The sequence below is a fragment of the Heptranchias perlo genome, chromosome 45 (genome assembly GCF_035084215.1).
Source record: "Heptranchias perlo isolate sHepPer1 chromosome 45, sHepPer1.hap1, whole genome shotgun sequence".
Taxonomy (NCBI): domain Eukaryota; kingdom Metazoa; phylum Chordata; class Chondrichthyes; order Hexanchiformes; family Hexanchidae; genus Heptranchias; species Heptranchias perlo.
The window spans coordinates 334,871-355,774 of NC_090369.1; positions in this window are offsets into that span (position 1 = coordinate 334,871).

A 20,904-nucleotide genomic window follows, 5' to 3' on the forward strand; every position below is an offset into this window, starting at 1 on the left:
TACTGTACCCCAGTGTTATACACTGACAGACCTGGACCCACCAGTACTGTACCCCAGTGTTATACAGTGATAGACCTGGACCCACCAGTACTGTACCCCAGTGTTATACACTGACAGACCTGTACCCACCAGTACTGTACCCCAGTGTTATACACTGACAGACCTGTACCCACCAGTACTGTACCCCAGTGTTATACAGTGATAGACCTGGACCCACCAGTACTGTACCCCAGTGTTATACACTGACAGACCTGTACCCACCAGTACTGTACCCCAGTGTTATACACTGACAGACCTGTACCCACCAGTACTGTACCCCAGTGTTATACACTGACAGACCTGTACCCACCAGTACTGTACCCCAGTGTTATACAGTGATAGACCTGGACCCACCAGTACTGTACCCCAGTGTTATACACTGACAGACCTGGACCCACCAGTACTGTACCCCAGTGTTATACAGTGACAGACCTGGACCCACCAGTACTGTACCCCAGTGTTATACAGTGACAGACCTGGACCCACCAGTACTGTACCCCCAGTGTTATATAGTGACAGACCCGGACCCCCCAGTACTGTACCCCAGTGTTATACAGTGACAGACCTGGACCCACCAGTACTGTACCCCAGTGTTATACAGTGACAGACCTGGACCCACCAGTACTGTACCCCAGTGTTATACAGTGACAGACCCGGACCCACCAGTACTGTACCCCAGTGTTATACAGTGACAGACCTGGACCCACCAGTACTGTACCCCAGTGTTATACAGTGACAGACCCGGAACCCACCAGTACTGTACCCCAGTGTTATACACTGACAGACCTGTACCCACCAGTACTGTACCCCAGTGTTATACAGTGACAGACCTGGACCCACCAGTACTGTACCCCAGTGTTATACAGTGACAGACCCGGACCCACCAGTACTGTACCCCAGTGTTATACAGTGACAGACCTGGACCCCCCAGTACTGTACCCCAGTGTTAAACAGTGACAGACCTGTCCCCCACCAGTACTGTACCCCAGTGTTATACAGTGACAGACCCGGACCCCCCCAGTACTGTACCCCAGTGTTATACAGTGACAGACCCGGACCCCACCAGTACTGTACCCCAGTGTTATACAGTGACAGACCCGGACCCACCAGTACTGTACCCCAGTGTTATACAGTGACAGACCTGGACCCCCCCAGTACTGTACCCCAGTGTTAAACAGTGACAGACCTGTCCCCACCAGTACTGTACCCCAGTGTTATACAGTGACAGACCCGGACCCCCCCAGTACTGTACCCCAGTGTTTATACACTGACAGACCTGGACCCCCCAGTACTGTACCCCAGTGTTATACAGTGACAGACCCGGACCCACCAGTACTGTACCCCAGTGTTATACAGTGACAGACCTGTACCCACCAGTACTGTACAGGGACAGACCCGGACCCACCAGTGCAGAGTGTAGAATTACACTGGTGATCATTCTCGCACTGATCTGAGCAGATTACTGGAATTCTGGTGCCAGTAAAATAATCTCTCACCTGCCAGTCTCATGTTCACACAGGGAGCAGCGAATGGCAGGAACAGACTCGGCCAACCTGTAAGAGGAGAGAGAGAGTGTTACAGGGACAGCGAGAGACGGGGAGACAGACCCGCGATCACAGAGAGAGAGAGAGAGAGTTACAGGGACAGCGAGAGACGGGGAGACAGACCCGCGATCACAGAGAGAGAGAGAGAGAGTTACAGGGACAGTGAGAGACGGGGAGACAGACCCGCGATCAGAGAGAGAGAGAGTTACAGGGACAGTGAGAGACGGGGAGACAGACCCGCGATCAGAGAGAGAGAGAGAGAGAGTTACAGGGACAGCGAGAGACGGGGAGACAGACCCGCGATCAGAGAGAGAGAGTTACAGGGACAGTGAGAGACGGAGAGACAGACCCGCGATCAGAGAGAGAGAGAGAGAGAGAGAGAGAGAGAGAGTGTTACAGGGACAGTGAGAGACGGGGAGACAGACCCGCGATCAGAGAGAGAGAGAGAGTTACAGGGACAGTGAGAGATGGGGAGACAGACCTGCGATCAGAGAGAGAGAGAGAGAGAGAGAGTGTTACAGGGACAGTGAGAGACGGGGAGACAGACCCGCGATCACACAGAGAGAGAGAGAGAGAGAGAGAGAGAGTGTTGCAGGGACAGCGAGAGACGGGGAGACAGACCCGCGATCAGAGAGAGAGAGAGTTACAGGGACAGCGAGAGACGGGGAGACAGACCCGCGATCAGAGAGAGAGTGTTACAGGGACAGTGAGAGACGGGGAGACAGACCCGCGATCACAGAGAGAGAGAGTTACAGGGACAGCGAGAGACGGGGAGACACACCCGCGATCAGAGAGAGAGAGAGAGTTACAGGGACAGTGAGAGACGGGGAGACAGACCCGTGATCAGAGAGAGAGAGAGTGACAGGGACAGCGAGAGACGGGGAGACATACCCGCGATCAGAGAGAGAGAGAGTTACAGGGACAGTGAGAGACGGGGAGACAGACCCGCGATCAGAGAGAGAGAGAGAGTTACAAGGACAGTGAGAGACGGGGAGACAGACCCGCGATCAGAGAGAGAGAGAGTTACAGGGACAGCGAGAGAGACCGGGAGACAGACCCGTGATCAGAGAGAGAGAGAGTTACAGGGACAGCGAGAGACGGGGAGACAGACCCGCGATCAGAGAGAGAGAGAGAGTTACAGGGACAGTGAGAGACGGGGAGACAGACCCGCGATCAGAGAGAGAGAGAGAGTTACAAGGACAGTGAGAGACGGGGAGACAGACCCGCGATCAGAGAGAGAGAGAGAGAGTTACAGGGACAGTGAGAGACGGGGAGACAGACCCGTGATCAGAGAGAGAGAGAGTTACAGGGACAGCGACAGACGGGGAGACAGACCTGCGATCAGAGAGAGAGAGAGAGTTACAGGGACAGTGAGAGACGGGGCGACAGACCCGCGATCAGAGAGAGAGAGAGAGAGAGAGAGAGTTACAGGGGACAGTGAGAGACGGAGAGACAGACCCGCGATCAGAGAGAGAGAGAGAGAGTTACAGGGACAGCGAGAGACGGGGAGACAGACCTGCGATCAGAGAGAGAGAGAGAGAGTTACAGGGACAGTGAGAGACGGGGAGACAGACCCGCGATCAGAGAGAGAGAGAGAGAGAGAGAGAGAGAGAGAGAGTGAGTGTTACAGGGACAGTGAGAGACGGGGAGACAGACCCACGATCACAGAGAGAGAGAGAGAGAGAGTTACAGGGACAGTGAGAGACGGGGAGACAGACCCGCGATCAGAGAGAGAGAGAGAGAGAGAGAGAGAGAGAGAGTGTTACAGGGACAGCGAGAGACGGGGAGACAGACCCGCGATCAGAGAGAGAGAGAGTTACAGGGACAGTGAGAGACGGGGAGACAGACCCGCGATCAGAGAGAGAGAGTTACAGGGACAGTGAGAGAAGGGGAGACAGACCCGCGATCAGAGAGAGAGAGAGTTACAGGGACAGTGAGAGACGGGGAGACAGGACCCGCGATCAGAGAGAGAGTTACAGGGACAGTGAGAGACGGAGAGACAGACCCGCGATCACAGAGAGAGTTTACAGGGACAGTGAGAGACGGGGAGACAGACCCGCGATCAGAGAGAGAGAGAGTTACAGGGACAGCGAGAGACAGGGAGACAGACCCGCGATCAGAGAGAGAGAGAGAGAGAGTTACAGGGACAGCGAGAGACGGGGAGACAGACCCGCGATCAGAGAGAGAGAGAGAGTTACAGGGACAGCGAGAGACGGAGAGACAGACCCGCGATCAGAGAGCGAGAGAGTTACAGGGACAGTGAGAGACGGGGAGACAGACCCGCGATCAGAGAGAGAGAGAGAGAGAGTTACAGGGACAGTGAGAGACGGGGAGACAGACCTGCGATCAGAGAGAGAGAGAGAGAGAGAGAGTGTTACAGGGACAGTGAGAGACGGGGAGACAGACCCGCGATCACAGAGAGAGAGAGAGAGAGAGAGAGAGAGAGAGAGAGTGTTGCAGGGACAGCGAGAGACGGGGAGACAGACCCGCGATCAGAGAGAGAGAGAGTTACAGGGACAGCGAGAGACGGGGAGACAGACCCCGCGATCAGAGAGAGAGTGTTACAGGGACAGTGAGAGACGGGGAGACAGACCCGCGATGACAGAGAGAGAGAGTTACAGGGACAGTGAGAGACGGGGAGACAGACCCGTGATCAGAGAGAGAGAGAGTTACAGGGACAGCGAGAGACGGGGAGACACACCCGCGATCAGAGAGAGAGAGAGAGTTACAGGGACAGTGAGAGACGGGGAGACAGACCCGTGATCAGAGAGAGAGAGAGTTACAGGGACAGCGAGAGACGGGGAGACATACCCGCGATCAGAGAGAGAGAGAGTTACAGGGACAGTGAGAGACGGGGAGACAGACCCGCGATCAGAGAGAGAGAGAGAGTTACAAGGACAGTGAGAGACGGGGAGACAGACCCGCGATCAGAGAGAGAGAGAGTTACAGGGACAGCGAGAGACCGGGAGACAGACCCGTGATCAGAGAGAGAGAGAGTTACAGGGACAGCGAGAGACGGGGAGACAGACCCGCGATCAGAGAGAGAGAGAGAGTTACAGGGACAGTGAGAGACGGGGAGACAGACCCGCGATCAGAGAGAGAGAGAGAGTTACAAGGACAGTGAGAGACGGGGAGACAGACCCGCGATCAGAGAGAGAGAGAGAGAGAGTTACAGGGACAGTGAGAGACGGGGAGACAGACCCGTGAACAGAGAGAGAGAGAGTTACAGGGACAGCGACAGACGGGGAGACAGACCTGCGATCAGAGAGAGAGAGAGAGAGTTACAGGGACAGTGAGAGACGGGGAGACAGACCCGCGATCAGAGAGAGAGAGAGAGAGAGAGAGTTACAGGGACAGTGAGAGACGGAGAGACAGACCCGCGATCAGAGAGAGAGAGAGAGAGTTACAGGGACAGCGAGAGACGGGGAGACAGACCTGCGATCAGAGAGAGAGAGAGAGTTACAGGGACAGTGAGAGACGGGGCGACAGACCCGCGATCAGAGAGAGAGAGAGAGAGAGAGAGTTACAGGGACAGTGAGAGACGGAGAGACAGACCCGCGATCAGAGAGAGAGAGAGAGAGTTACAGGGACAGCGAGAGACGGGGAGACAGACCTGCGATCAGAGAGAGAGAGAGAGTTACAGGGACAGTGAGAGACGGGGAGACAGACCCGCGATCAGAGAGAGAGAGAGAGAGAGAGAGAGAGAGTGAGTGTTACAGGGACAGTGAGAGACGGGGAGACAGACCCACGATCAGAGAGAGAGAGAGAGAGAGAGTTACAGGGACAGTGAGAGACGGGGAGACAGACCCGCGATCAGAGAGAGAGAGAGAGAGAGAGAGAGAGAGAGTGTTACAGGGACAGCGAGAGACGGGGAGACAGACCCGCGATCAGAGAGAGAGAGAGTTACAGGGACAGTGAGAGACGGGGAGACAGACCCGCGATCAGAGAGAGAGAGTTACAGGGACAGTGAGAGAAGGGGAGACAGACCCGCGATCAGAGAGAGAGAGAGTTACAGGGACAGTGAGAGACGGGGAGACAGACCCGCGATCAGAGAGAGAGTTACAGGGACAGTGAGAGACGGAGAGACAGACCCGCGATCACAGAGAGAGTTACAGGGACAGTGAGAGACGGGGAGACAGACCCGCGATCAGAGAGAGAGAGAGTTACAGGGACAGCGAGAGACAGGGAGACAGACCCGCGATCAGAGAGAGAGAGAGAGAGAGAGTTACAGGGACAGCGAGAGACGGGGAGACAGACCCGCGATCAGAGAGAGAGAGAGAGTTACAGGGACAGCGAGAGACGGAGAGACAGACCCGCGATCAGAGAGCGAGAGAGTTACAGGGACAGTGAGAGACGGGGAGACAGACCCGCGATCAGAGAGAGAGAGAGAGAGTTACAGGGACAGTGAGAGACGGGGAGACAGACCCGCGATCAGAGAGAGAGTTACAGGGACAGTGAGAGACGGGGAGACAGACCCGCGATCAGAGAGAGAGGGAGAGAGAGTTACAGGGACAGTGAGAGACGGGGAGACAGACCCGCGATCAGAGAGAGAGAGAGAGAGTTACAGGGACAGTGAGAGACGGAGAGACAGACCTGCGATCACACAGAGAGAGAGAGTTACAGGGACAGCGAGAGACGGGGAGACAGACCCGCGATCAGAGAGAGAGAGAGAGAGAGAGAGAGAGAGTTACAGGGACAGTGAGAGACGGGGAGACAGACCCGCGATCAGAGAGAGAGAGAGTTACAGGGACAGTGAGAGACGGGGAGACAGACCCGCGATCACACAGAGAGAGAGTTACAGGGACAGCGAGAGACGGGGAGACAGACCCGCGATCAGAGAGAGAGAGTTACAGGGACAGTGAGAGACGGGGAGACAGACCTGCGATCAGAGAGAGAGAGAGTTACAGGGACAGTGAGAGACGGGGAGACAGACCCGCGATCAGAGAGAGAGAGAGAGAGAGGGTTACAGGGACAGTGAGAGACGGGGAGACAGACCCGCGATCAGAGAGAGAGAGAGTTACAGGGACAGCGAGAGACGGAGAGACAGACCCGCGATCACACAGAGAGAGAGAGAGTTACAGGGACAGTGAGAGACGGGGAGACAGACCTGCGATCAGAGAGAGAGAGAGTTACAGGGACAGCGAGAGACGGGGAGACAGACCCGCGATCACAGAGAGAGAGAGTTACAGGGACAGTGATAGACGGGGAGACAGATCCGCGATCACACAGAAAGAGAGAGTTACAGGGACAGCGAGAGACGGGGAGACAGACCCGCGATCAGAGAGAGAGAGAGTTACAGGGACAGCGAGAGACGGGGAGACAGACCCGCGATCAGAGAGAGAGAGTTACAGGGACAGTGAGAGACGGGGAGACAGACCCGCGATCAGAGAGAGAGAGAGTTACAGGGACAGTGAGAGACGGGGAGACAGACCCGCGATCAGAGAGAGAGAGAGAGAGAGGGTTACAGGGACAGTGAGAGACGGGGAGACAGACCCGCGATCAGAGAGAGAGAGAGTTACAGGGACAGCGAGAGACGGAGAGACAGACCCGCGATCACACAGAGAGAGAGAGAGTTACAGGGACAGTGAGAGACGGGGAGACAGACCTGCGATCAGAGAGAGAGAGAGTTACAGGGACAGCGAGAGACGGGGAGACAGACCCGCGATCACAGAGAGAGAGAGTTACAGGGACAGTGATAGACGGGGAGACAGATCCGCGATCACACAGAAAGAGAGAGTTACAGGGACAGTGAGAGACGGGGAGACAGACCCGCGATCAGAGAGAGAGAGAGTTACAGGGACAGCGAGAGACGGGGAGACAGACCCGCGATCAGAGAGAGAGAGAGTTACAGGGACAGCGAGAGACGGGGAGACAGACCCGCGATCAGAGAGAGAGAGAGAGTTACAGGGACAGTGAGAGACGGGGAGACAGACCCGCGATCACACAGAGAGAGAGAGTTACAGGGACAGTGAGAGACGGGGAGACAGACCTGCGATCAGAGAGAGAGAGAGTTACAGGGACAGCGAGAGACGGGGAGACAGACCCGTGATCAGAGAGAGAGAGAGAGTTACAGGGACAGTGAGAGACGGGGAGACAGACCCGCGATCAGAGAGAGAGAGAGAGTTACAGGGACAGTGAGAGACGGGGAGACAGACCCGCGATCAGAGAGAGAGAGAGTTACAGGGACAGCGAGAGACGGGGAGACAGACCCGCGATCACACAGAGAGAGAGTGTTACAGGGACAGTGAGAGACGGGGAGACAGACCCGCGATCAGAGAGAGAGAGAGTTACAGGGACAGTGAGAGACGGGGAGACAGACCCGCGATCAGAGAGAGAGAGAGTTACAGGGACAGCGAGAGACGGGGAGACAGACCCGCGATCAGAGAGAGAGAGAGTTCCAGGGACAGCGAGAGACGGGGAGACAGACCCGCGATCAGAGAGAGAGAGAGTTACAGGGACAGTGAGAGACGGGGAGACAGACCCGCGATCAGAGAGAGAGAGAGAGTTACAGGGACAGTGAGAGACGGGGAGACAGACCCGCGATCAGAGAGAGAGAGAGTTACAGGGACAGCGAGAGACGGGGAGACAGACCCGCGATCACACAGAGAGAGAGTGTTACAGGGACAGTGAGAGACGGGGAGACAGACCCGCGATCAGAGAGAGAGAGAGTTACAGGGACAGTGAGAGACGGGGAGACAGACCCGCGATCAGAGAGAGAGAGAGTTACAGGGACAGTGAGAGACGGGGAGACAGACCCGCGATAGCGAGAGACGGGGAGACAGTCCCGCGATAGCGAGAGACGGGGAGACAGTCCCGCGATAGCGAGAGACGGGGAGACAGTCCCGCGATCACAGAGAGTGAGTTACAGGGACAGTGAGAGACGGGGAGACAGACCCGCGATCACACAGAGAGAGTGAGTTACAGGGACAGCGAGAGACGGGGAGACAGACCCGCGATCAGAGAGAGAGTTACAGGGACAGCGAGAGACGGGGAGACAGACCCGCGATCAGAGAGAGAGAGAGAGTTACAGGGACAGTGAGAGACGGGGAGACAGACCCGCGATCAGAGAGAGAGAGAGTTACAGGGACAGCGAGAGACGGGGAGACAGACCCGCGATAGCGAGAGACGGGGAGACAGACCCGCGATAGCGAGAGACGGGGAGACAGACCCGCGATCAGAGAGAGAGAGAGAGTTACAGGGACAGTGAGAGACGGAGAGACAGACCCGCGATCAGAGAGAGAGAGAGTTACAGGGACAGCGAGAGACGGGGAGACAGACCCGCGATCAGAGAGAGAGAGTTACAGGGACAGTGAGAGACGGAGAGACAGACCCGCGATCAGAGAGAGAGAGAGTTACAGGGACAGCGAGAGACGGGGAGACAGACCCGCGATAGCGAGAGACGGGGAGACAGACCCGCGATCAGAGAGAGAGAGAGAGAGTTACAGGGACAGTGAGAGACGGGGAGACAGACCCGCGATCAGAGAGAGAGAGAGAGTTACAGGGACAGTGAGAGACGGAGAGACAGACCCGCGATCAGAGAGAGAGAGAGTTACAGGGACAGTGAGAGACGGGGAGACAGACCCGCGATCACAGAGAGTGAGTTACAGGGACAGTGAGAGACGGGGGAGACAGACCCGCGATCAGAGAGAGAGAGAGTTACAGGGACAGTGAGAGACGGGGAGACAGACCCGCGATCACACAGAGAGAGTGAGTTACAGGGACAGTGAGAGACGGGGAGACAGACCTGCGATCAGAGAGAGAGAGAGAGTTACAGGGACAGTGAGAGACGGGGAGACAGACCCGCGATCAGAGAGAGAGAGAGAGAGAGAGGGTTACAGGGACAGTGAGAGACGGGGAGACAGACCCGCGATCAGAGAGAGAGAGAGTTACAGGGACAGTGAGAGACGGGGAGACAGACCCGCGATCACACAGAGAGAGTGAGTTACAGGGACAGTGAGAGACGGGGAGACAGACCTGCGATCAGAGAGAGAGAGAGAGCTACAGGGACAGTGAGAGACGGGGAGACAGACCTGCGATCAGAGAGAGAGAGAGTTACAGGGACAGTGAGAGACGGGGAGACAGACCCGCGATCAGAGAGAGAGAGAGTTACAGGGACAGCGAGAGACGGGGAGACAGACCCGCGATCAGAGAGAGAGAGAGAGTTACAGGGACAGTGAGAGACGGGGAGACAGACCTGCGATCAGAGAGAGAGAGAGAGTTACAGGGACAGTGAGAGACGGGGAGACAGACCTGCGATCAGAGAGAGAGAGAGTTACAGGGACAGTGAGAGACGGGGAGACAGACCCGCGATCAGAGAGAGAGAGAGTTACAGGGACAGCGAGAGACGGGGAGACAGACCCGCGATCAGAGAGAGAGAGAGAGTTACAGGGACAGTGAGAGACAGGGAGACAGACCCGCGATCACACAGAGAGAGTGAGTTACAGGGACAGTGAGAGACGGGGAGACAGACCTGCGATCAGAGAGAGAGAGAGAGAGTTACAGGGACAGTGAGAGACGGGGAGACAGACCCGCGATCAGAGAGAGAGAGAGAGAGAGAGAGAGTTACAGGGACAGTGAGAGACGGGGAGACAGACCCGCGATCACACAGAGAGAGTGAGTTACAGGGACAGTGAGAGACGGGGAGACAGACCTGCGATCAGAGAGAGAGAGAGAGTTACAGGGACAGTGAGAGACGGGGAGACAGACCTGCGATCAGAGAGAGAGAGAGTTACAGGGACAGTGAGAGACGGGGAGACAGACCCGCGATCAGAGAGAGAGAGAGTTACAGGGACAGTGAGAGACAGGGAGACAGACCCGCGATCACACAGAGAGAGTGAGTTACAGGGACAGTGAGAGACGGGGAGACAGACCTGCGATCAGAGAGAGAGAGAGAGTTACAGGGACAGCGAGAGACGGGGAGACAGACCTGCGATCAGAGAGAGAGAGAGAGTTACAGGGACAGTGAGAGACGGGGAGACAGACCCGCGATCAGAGAGAGAGAGAGTTACAGGGACAGCGAGAGACGGGGAGACAGACCTGCGATCAGAGAGAGAGAGAGAGTTACAGGGACAGTGAGAGACGGGGAGACAGACCCGCGATCAGAGAGAGAGAGAGTTACAGGGACAGCGAGAGACGGGGAGACAGACCCGCGATCAGAGAGAGAGTTACAGGGACAGTGAGAGACGGGGAGACAGACCCGCGATCAGAGAGAGAGAGAGTTACAGGGACAGTGAGAGACGGGGAGACAGACCCGCGATCAGAGAGAGAGAGAGAGAGAGGGTTACAGGGACAGTGAGAGACGGGGAGACAGACCCGCGATCAGAGAGAGAGAGAGTTACAGGGACAGCGAGAGACGGGGAGACAGACCCGCGATCACACAGAGAGAGTGAGTTACAGGGACAGTGAGAGACGGGGAGACAGACCTGCAATCAGAGAGAGAGAGAGTTACAGGGACAGTGAGAGACGGGGAGACAGACCCGCGATCAGAGAGAGAGAGAGAGTTACAGGGACAGCGAGAGACGGGGAGACAGACCCGCGATCAGAGAGAGAGAGAGAGAGTTACAGGGACAGTGAGAGACGGGGAGACAGACCCGCGATCAGAGAGAGAGAGAGTTACAGGGACAGCGAGAGACGGGGAGACAGACCCGCGATCAGAGAGAGAGTTACAGGGACAGCGAGAGACGGAGAGACAGACCCGCGATCAGAGAGAGAGAGAGTTACAGGGACAGCGAGAGACGGGGAGACAGACCCGCGATCAGAGAGAGAGAGAGTTACAGGGACAGTGAGAGACGGAGAGACAGACCCGCGATCAGAGAGAGAGAGAGAGTTACAGGGACAGTGAGAGACGGGGAGACAGACCCGCGATCAGAGAGAGAGAGAGAGAGAGGGTTACAGGGACAGTGAGAGACGGGGAGACAGACCCGCGATCAGAGAGAGAGAGAGTTACAGGGACAGCGAGAGACGGGGAGACAGACCCGCGATCAGAGAGAGAGAGAGTTACAGGGACAGCGAGAGACGGGGAGACAGACCCGCGATCAGAGAGAGAGAGAGTTACAGGGACAGCGAGAGACGGGGAGACAGACCCGCGATAGCGAGAGACGGGGAGACGGACCCGCGATCACACAGAGAGAGAGAGTTACAGGGACAGTGAGAGACGGGGAGACAGACCCGCGATAGCGAGAGACGGGGAGACAGACCCCTGGTCTGAGGTGGTCGGACAGCGACCAGCGGGCAGAGAGCTGGACGGCTAGTCGAGGGCGATCCGGTGAGACGTCTCCTCCCATTCGCCCGTCTCTCCTGAAGGCGCTGTTCACAGGGCTCCACTGGCCACCCGCCAGTCGGGTATTCGACTGCAGGAGGGTGCACCGTCCAGCCCGGGGGGGTGTGGCGGGCTATTCGGCTGCGGGGGGGGCGAGGCACGGCGGGCTATTCGGCTGCAGGGGGGGGCGAGGCACGGCGGGCTATTCAGCTGCGGGGGGGGGCGAGGCACGGCGGGCTATTCGGCTGCGGGGGGGGAGGGGGGCGAGGCACGGTGGGCTATTCGGCTGCGGGGGGGGCGAGGCACGGCGGGCTATTCGGCTGCGGGGGCGGGCGAGGCACGGCGGGCTATTCGGCTGCGGGGGGGGGGGCGTGGCACGGCGGGCTATTCGGCTGCGGGGGGGGAGGGGGGCGAGGCACGGTGGGCTCTTCGGCTGTGGGAGGGGGAGGAAGGCAAGGCGGGCTATTCGGCTGCGGGGGGCGGGGTGCCGCAAGTCAGTCAATCGTTGCCCTCGTCCAATGGCCCCCTACTGATATTGAACTGTGGGAGGCAGCAATGCCGAGCCCCTTACCGTCACCTGAGGACCTCACCCCGGGGCAGGATATTCGGCTGCGGGGGGCGGCGCTGCTGACTGGGGCGGGGGTGAGAGAGAGGGGGGCGGGGGGGTGATGTTCGGACCCCGGGGTCTCCCCCGCTCCCCAGGCCCCGATCCCCGGTCTCCATTTTACCTTCTCCGCCTCCTCCTCCTCCTCCGGCCGCCGCCGCCGCGGGAAGTGACGCGCCGCCCGCCCGCTGATTGACAGCTGCCCCGGGGGCGGGGCCTGCCACACGTCAGAGAGTGGGCGGGGCTTCCAGTCCAACCAATCACCGCGAGGAGGAGGAGGAGCGTCGCCGTGGGGAGGTGAACACACTCCCCATTCATGAATAATAGTGAACACTGGGGGGATTGATTGTGAACACTGGGGGGGATTGATTGTGTACACTGGGGGGGATTGATTGTGTACACTGGGGGGATTGATTGTGAACACTGGGGGGATTGATTGTGAACACTGTGGGGGGATTGATTGTGTACACTGGGGGGATTGATTGTGAACACTGGGGGGGATTGATTGTGAACACTGTGGGGGGATTGATTGTGTACACTGGGGGGATTGATTGTGAACACTGGGGGGGATTGATTGTGAACACTGGGGGGGATTGATTGTGAACACTGGGGGGGATTGATTGTGAACACTGGGGGGGATTGATTGTGTACACTGGGGGGATTGATTGTGAACACTGGGGGGGATTGATTGTGAACACTGGGGGGATTGATTGTGAACACTGGGGGGGATTGATTGTGAACACTGGGGGGGATTGATTGTGAACACTGGGGGGGATTGATTGTGTACACTGGGGGGGATTGATTGTGAACACTGGGGGGGATTGATTGTGTACACTGGGGGGATTGATTGTGTACACTGGGGGGGATTGATTGTGTACACTGGGGGGGATTGATTGTGAACACTGGGGGGGATTGATTGTGTACACTGGGGGGGATTGATTGTGAACACTGGGGGGGATTGATTGTGAACACTGGGGGGGATTGATTGTGAACACTGGGGGGATTGATTGTGAACACTGGGGGGGATTGATTGTGAACACTGGGGGGGGATTGATTGTGGACACTGGAGGGGATTGATTGTGAACACTGGGGGGGATTGATTGTGAACACTGGGGGGGATTGATTGTGAACACTGGGGGGGATTGATTGTGAACACTGGGGGGGGATTGATTGTGAACACTGGGGGGGATTGATTGTGAACACTGGGGGGGATTGATTGTGAACACTGGGGGGGATTGATTGTGTACACTGGGGGGGATTGATTGTGAACACTGGGGGGGATTGATTGTGTACACTGGGGGGATTGATTGTGTACACTGGGGGGGATTGATTGTGTACACTGGGGGGGATTGATTGTGAACACTGGGGGGGATTGATTGTGTACACTGGGGGGGATTGATTGTGAACACTGGGGGCGATTGATTGTGAACACTGGGGGGGATTGATTGTGTACACTGGGGGGGATTGATTGTGAACACTGGGGGGGATTGATTGTGGACACTGGAGGGGATTGATTGTGAACACTGGGGGCGATTGATTGTGTACACTGGTGGGGATTGATTGTGAACACTGGGGGGGATTGATTGTGTACACTGGGGGGGATTGATTGTGAACACTGGGGGGGATTGATTGTGTACACTGGGGGGGATTGATTGTGTACACTGGGGGGGATTGATTGTGTACACTGGGGGGGATTGATTGTGTACACTGGGGGGGATTGATTGTGTACACTGGGGGGGATTGATTGTGAACACTGGGGGGGATTGATTGTGTACACTGGGGGGATTGATTGTGTACACTGGGGGGGATTGATTGTGTACACTGGGGGCGATTGATTGTGTACACTGGGGGGGATTGATTGTGAACACTGGGGGCGATTGATTGTGTACACTGGGGGGGATTGATTGTGAACACTGGGGGGGATTGATTGTGAACACTGGGGGGGATTGATTGTGTACACTGGGGGGGATTGATTGTGAACACTGGGGGGGATTGATTGTGGACACTGGAGGGGATTGATTGTGAACACTGGGGGCGATTGATTGTGTACACTGGTGGGGATTGATTGTGAACACTGGGGGGGATTGATTGTGTACACTGGGGGGGATTGATTGTGAACACTGGGGGGGATTGATTGTGTACACTGGGGGGGATTGATTGTGTACACTGGGGGGGATTGATTGTGTACACTGGGGGGGATTGATTGTGTACACTGGGGGGGATTGATTGTGTACACTGGGGGGGATTGATTGTGTACACTGGGGGGGATTGATTGTGAACACTGGGGGGGATTGATTGTGTACACTGGGGGGATTGATTGTGTACACTGGGGGGGATTGATTGTGTACACTGGGGGCGATTGATTGTGTACACTGGGGGCGATTGATTGTGTACACTGGGGGGGATTGATTGTGTACACTGGGGGCGATTGATTGTGTACACTGGGGGCGATTGATTGTGTACACTGGGGGCGATTGATTGTGTACACTGGGGGGGATTGATTGTGTACACTGGGGGGGATTGATTGTGAACACTGCGGGGGGATTGATTGTGAACACTACGGGGGGATTGATTGTGTACACTGGGGGGGATTGATTGTGAACACTGGGGGGGATTGATTGTGAACACTGGGGGGGATTGATTGTGTACACTGGGGGGGATTGATTGTGTACACTGGGGGCGATTGATTGTGTACACTGGGGGCGATTGATTGTGTACACTGGGGGGGATTGATTGTGTACACTGGGGGCGATTGATTGTGTACACTGGGGGCGATTGATTGTGAACACTGGGGGGGATTGATTGTGTACACTGGGGGGGATTGATTGTGTACACTGGGGGGGATTGATTGTGTACACTGGGGGGGATTGATTGTGAACACTGGGGGGGATTGATTGTGAACACTGGGGGGGATTGATTGTGTACACTGGGGGGGATTGATTGTGTACACTGGGGGGATTGATTGTCTACACTGGGGGGATTGATTGTGTTCACTGGGGGGATTGATTGTGAACACTGGGGGGGATTGATTGTGAACACTGGGGGGGATTGATTGTGTACACTGGGGGGATTGATTGTGAACACTGGGGGGGATTGATTGTGTACACTGGGGGGGATTGATTGTGTACACTGGGGGGATTGATTGTGAACACTGGGGGGGATTGATTGTGAACACTGGGGGGATTGATTGTGTACACTGGGGGGGATTGATTGTGTACACTGGGGGGGATTGATTGTCTACACTGGGGGGGATTGATTGTGTACACTGGGGGGGATTTATTGTGTACACTGGGGGGATTGATTGTGTACACTGGGGGGGATTGATTGTGAACACTGGGGGGGATTTATTGTGTACACTGGGGGGATTGATTGTCTACACTGGGGGGGGATTGATTGTGTACACTGGGGGGGATTGATTGTGAACACTGGGGGGGATTGATCGTCTACACTGGGGGGGATTGATTGTGTACACTGGGGGGGGATTGATTGTGAACACTGGGGGGGATTGATTGTCTACACTGGGGGGGATTGATTGTGTACACTGGGGGGGATTTATTGTGTACACTGGGGGGATTGATTGTGTACACTGGGGGGGATTGATTGTGAACACTGGGGGGATTGATTGTGAACACTGGGGGGGGATTGATTGTGTACACTGGGGTGGGATTGATTGTGTACACTGGGGGGGATTGATTGTGAACACTGGGGGGGATTGATTGTGTACACTGGGGGGATTGATTGTGTACACTGGGGGGGATTGATTGTGAACACTGGGGGGATTGGTTGTGTACACTGGGGGGGATTGATTGTCTACACTGGGGGGGGGATTGATTGTGTACACTGGGGGGGATTTATTGTGTGCACTGGGGGGACTGATTGTGTACACTGGGGGGATTGATTGTGAACACTGGGGGGGATTGATTGTGTACACTGGGGGGATTGATTGTGTACACTGGGGGGGATTGATTGTGAACACTGGGGGGATTGATTGTGAACACTGGGGGGGGATTGATTGTGTACACTGGGGGGGATTGATTGTGTACACTGGGGGGGGGATTGATTGTGTACACTGGGGGGGATTTATTGTGTGCACTGGGGGACTGATTGTGTACACTGGGGGGATTGATTGTGAACACTGGGGGGGGATTGATTGTCTACACTGGGGGGGGGATTGATTGTGTACACTGGGGGGGATTTATTGTCTACACTGGGGGGGGGATTGATTGTGTACACTGGGGGGGATTTATTGTGTGCACTGGGGGGACTGATTGTGTACACTGGGGGGATTGATTGTGAACACTGGGGGGGATTGATTGTGTACACTGGGGGGGATTTATTGTGTACACTGGGGGGATTGATTGTGTACACTGGGGGGGATTGATTGTGAACACTGGGGGGGATTTATTGTGTACACTGGGGGGATTGATTGTCTACACTGGGGGGGGATTGATTGTGTACACTGGGGGGGATTGATTGTGAACACTGGGGGGGATTGATCGTCTACACTGGGGGGGATTGATTGTGTACACTGGGGGGGGATTGATTGTGAACACTGGGGGGGATTGATTGTCTACACTGGGGGGGATTGATTGTGTACACTGGGGGGGGATTTATTGTGTACACTGGGGGGATTGATTGTGTACACTGGGGGGGATTGATTGTGAACACTGGGGGGATTGATTGTGAACACTGGGGGGGGATTGATTGTGTACACTGGGGTGGGATTGATTGTGTACACTGGGGGGGATTGATTGTGAACACTGGGGGGGATTGGTTGTGTACACTGGGGGGGATTGATTGTGTACACTGGGGGGGGGATTGATTGTGTACACTGGGGGGGATTTATTGTGTGCACTGGGGGGACTGATTGTGTACACTGGGGGGGATTGATTGTGAACACTGGGGGGGATTGATTGTGAACACTGGGGGGGATTGATTGTGTACACTGGGGGGATTGATTGTGTACACTGGGGGGGATTGATTGTGAACACTGGGGGGATTGGTTGTGTACACTGGGGGGGATTGATTGTCTACACTGGGGGGGGGATTGATTGTGTACACTGGGGGGGATTGATTGTGAACACTGGGGGGGATTGATTGTGTACACTGGGGGGATTGATTGTGTACACTGGGGGGGATTGATTGTGAACACTGGGGGGATTGGTTGTGTACACTGGGGGGGATTGATTGTCTACACTGAGGGGGGGATTGATTGTGTACACTGGGGGGGATTTATTGTGTGCACTGGGGGGACTGATTGTGTACACTGGGGGGATTGATTGTGAACACTGGGGGGATTGATTGTGTACACTGGGGGGGATTGATTGTGTACACTGGGGGGATTGATTGTGTACACTGGGGGGGATTGATTGTGAACACTGGGGGGATTGATTGTGAACACTGGGGGGGGATTGATTGTGTACACTGGGGGGGATTGATTGTCTACACTGGGGGGGGGATTGATTGTGTACACTGGGGGGGATTTATTGTGTGCACTGGGGGGGATTGATTGTGTACACTGGGGGGATTGATTGTGTACACTGGGGGGGATTGATTGTGAACACTGGGGGGATTGATTGTGAACACTGGGGTGGGATTGATTGTGTACACTGGGGGGGATTGATTGTGTACACTGGGGGGGATTGATTGTGAACACTGGGGGGGATTGATTGTGTACACTGGGGGGGATTGATTGTCTACACTGGGGGGGATTGATTGTGTACACTGGGGGCGATTGATTGTCTACACTGGGGGGGATTGATTGTCTACACTGGGGGGGGATTGATTGTGAACACTGGTGGGGATTGATTGTGTACACTGGGGGGATTGATTGTGAACACTGGGGGGGATTGATTGTGTACACTGGGGGGATTGATTGTGTGCACTGGGGGGGATTGATTGTGTACACTGGGGGGGATTGATTGTGAACACTGGGGGGATTGATTGTGAACACTGGGGGGGATTGATTGTGAACACTGGGGGGGATTGATTGTGTACACTGGGGGGATTGATTGTGTACACTGGGGTGGGATTGATTGTGAACACTGGGGGGGATTGATTGTGTACACTGGGGGGGATTTATTGTGTACACTGGGGGGATTGATTGTGAACACTGGGGGGGATTGATTGTGTACACTGGGGGGGATTGATTGTCTACACTGGGGGGATTGATTGTGAACACTGGGGGGGATTGATTGTGTACACTGGGGGGGATTGATTGTCTACACTGGGGGGGGATTGATTGTGTACACTGGGGTGGGATTGATTGTGAACACTGGGGGGGATTGATTGTGTACACTGGGGGGGATTGATTGTGAACACTGGGGGGATTGATTGTGTACACTGGGGGGATTGATTGTGAACACTGTGGTGGGATTGATTGTCTACACTGGGGGGGGATTGATTGTGAACACTGGGGGGGATTGATTGTGTACACTGGGGGGATTGATTGTGTGCACTGGGGGGATTGATTGTGAACACTGGGGGGATTGATTGTGTACACTGGGTGGGATTGATTGTGAACACTGGGGGGGATTGATTGTGTACACTGGGGGGATTGATTGTGTACACTGGGTGGGATTGATTGTGAACACTGGGGGGGATTGATTGTGTACACTGGGGGGATTGATTGTGTGCACTGGGGGGATTGATTGTGTACACTGGGGGGGATTGATTGTGTACACTGGGGGGGATTGATTGTGAACACTGGGGGGGATTGATTGTGTACACTGGGGGGGATTGATTGTGTACACTGGGGGGATTGATTGTGTGCACTGGGGGGATTGATTGTGTACACTGGGGGGGATTGATTGTGTACACTGGGGGGGATTGATTGTGAACACTGGGGGGGATTGATTGTGTACACTGGGGGGGATTGATTGTGAACACTGGGGGGGATTGATTGTGTGCACTGGGGGGGATTGATTGTGAACACTGGGGGGGATTGATTGTGTACACTGGGGGGGATTGATTGTGTACACTGGGGGGGATTGATTGTGTACACTGGGGGGGATTGATTGTGTGCACTGGGGGGATTGATTGTGTACACTGGGGGGGATTGATCGTCTACACTGGGGGGGATTGATTGTGTACACTGGGGGGGATTGATTGTGTACACTGGGGGGGATTGATTGTGTACACTGGGGGGGATTGATTGTGTACACTGGGGGGATTGATTGTGTACACTGGGGGGGATTGATTCTGAACACTGGGGGGGATTGATTGTGAACACTGGGGGGGATTGATTGTCTACACTGGGGGGGATTGATTGTGAACACTGGGGGGGATTGATTGTGAACACTGGGGGGATTGATTGTGAACACTGGGGGGATTGATTGTGAACACTGGGGGGATTGATTGTGGACACGGGGGGGATTGATTGTGTACACTGGGGGGGATTGATTGTGAACACTGGGGGGATTGATTGTGTACACTGGGGGGGATTGATTGTGTACACTGGGGGGGATTGATTGTGAACACTGGGGGGGATTGATTGTCTACACTGGGGGGATTGATTGTGAACACTGGGGGGATTGATTGTGTACACTGGGGGGGATTGATTGTGTACACTGGGGGGGGGATTGATTGTGAACACTGGGGGGATTGATTGTGAACACTGGGGGGGATTGATTTTGTACACTGGGGGGGATTGATTGTGTACACTGGGGGGGATTGATTGTGAACACTGGGGGGGATTGATTGTCTACACTGGGGGGATTGATTGTGAACACTGGGGGGATTGATTGTGTACACTGGGGGGGATTGATTGTGTACACTGGGGGGGGGATTGATTGTGAACACTGGGGGGGATTGATTGTGTACACTGGGGGGGATTGATTGTGTACACTGGGGGGGATTGATTGTGTACACTGGGAGGATTGATTGTGAACACTGTGGAGGGGTTGATTGTGAACACTGGGGGGATTGATTGTGTACACTGGGGGGGATTGATTGTGTACACTGGGGGGGATTGATTGTGTACACTGGGGGGGATTGATTGTGTACACTGGGGGGTATTGATTGTGTACACTGGGGGGGATTGATTTTGTACACTGGGGGGGATTGATTGTGTACACTGGGGGGGATTGATTGTGTACATTGCGGGGTATTGATTGTGTACACTGGGGGGGATTGATTGTGTACACTGGGGGTATAGATTGTGAACACTGGGGGGTATAGATTGTGAACACTGGGGTGGGATTGATTGTGAACACTGCGGGGGGATTGATTGTGAACACTACGGGGGGATTGATTGTGAACACTGGGGGGGTTGATTGTGAACACTGGGGGGGATTGATTGTGAACACTGTGGGGGGATTGATTGTGTACACTGGGGGGGATTGATTGTGAACACTGGTGGGGATTGATTGTGAACACTGGGGGGGATTGATTGTGAACACTGGTGGGGATTGATTGTGAACACGGGGGGAGGGGATTGAATGTGTACACTGGGGGGATTG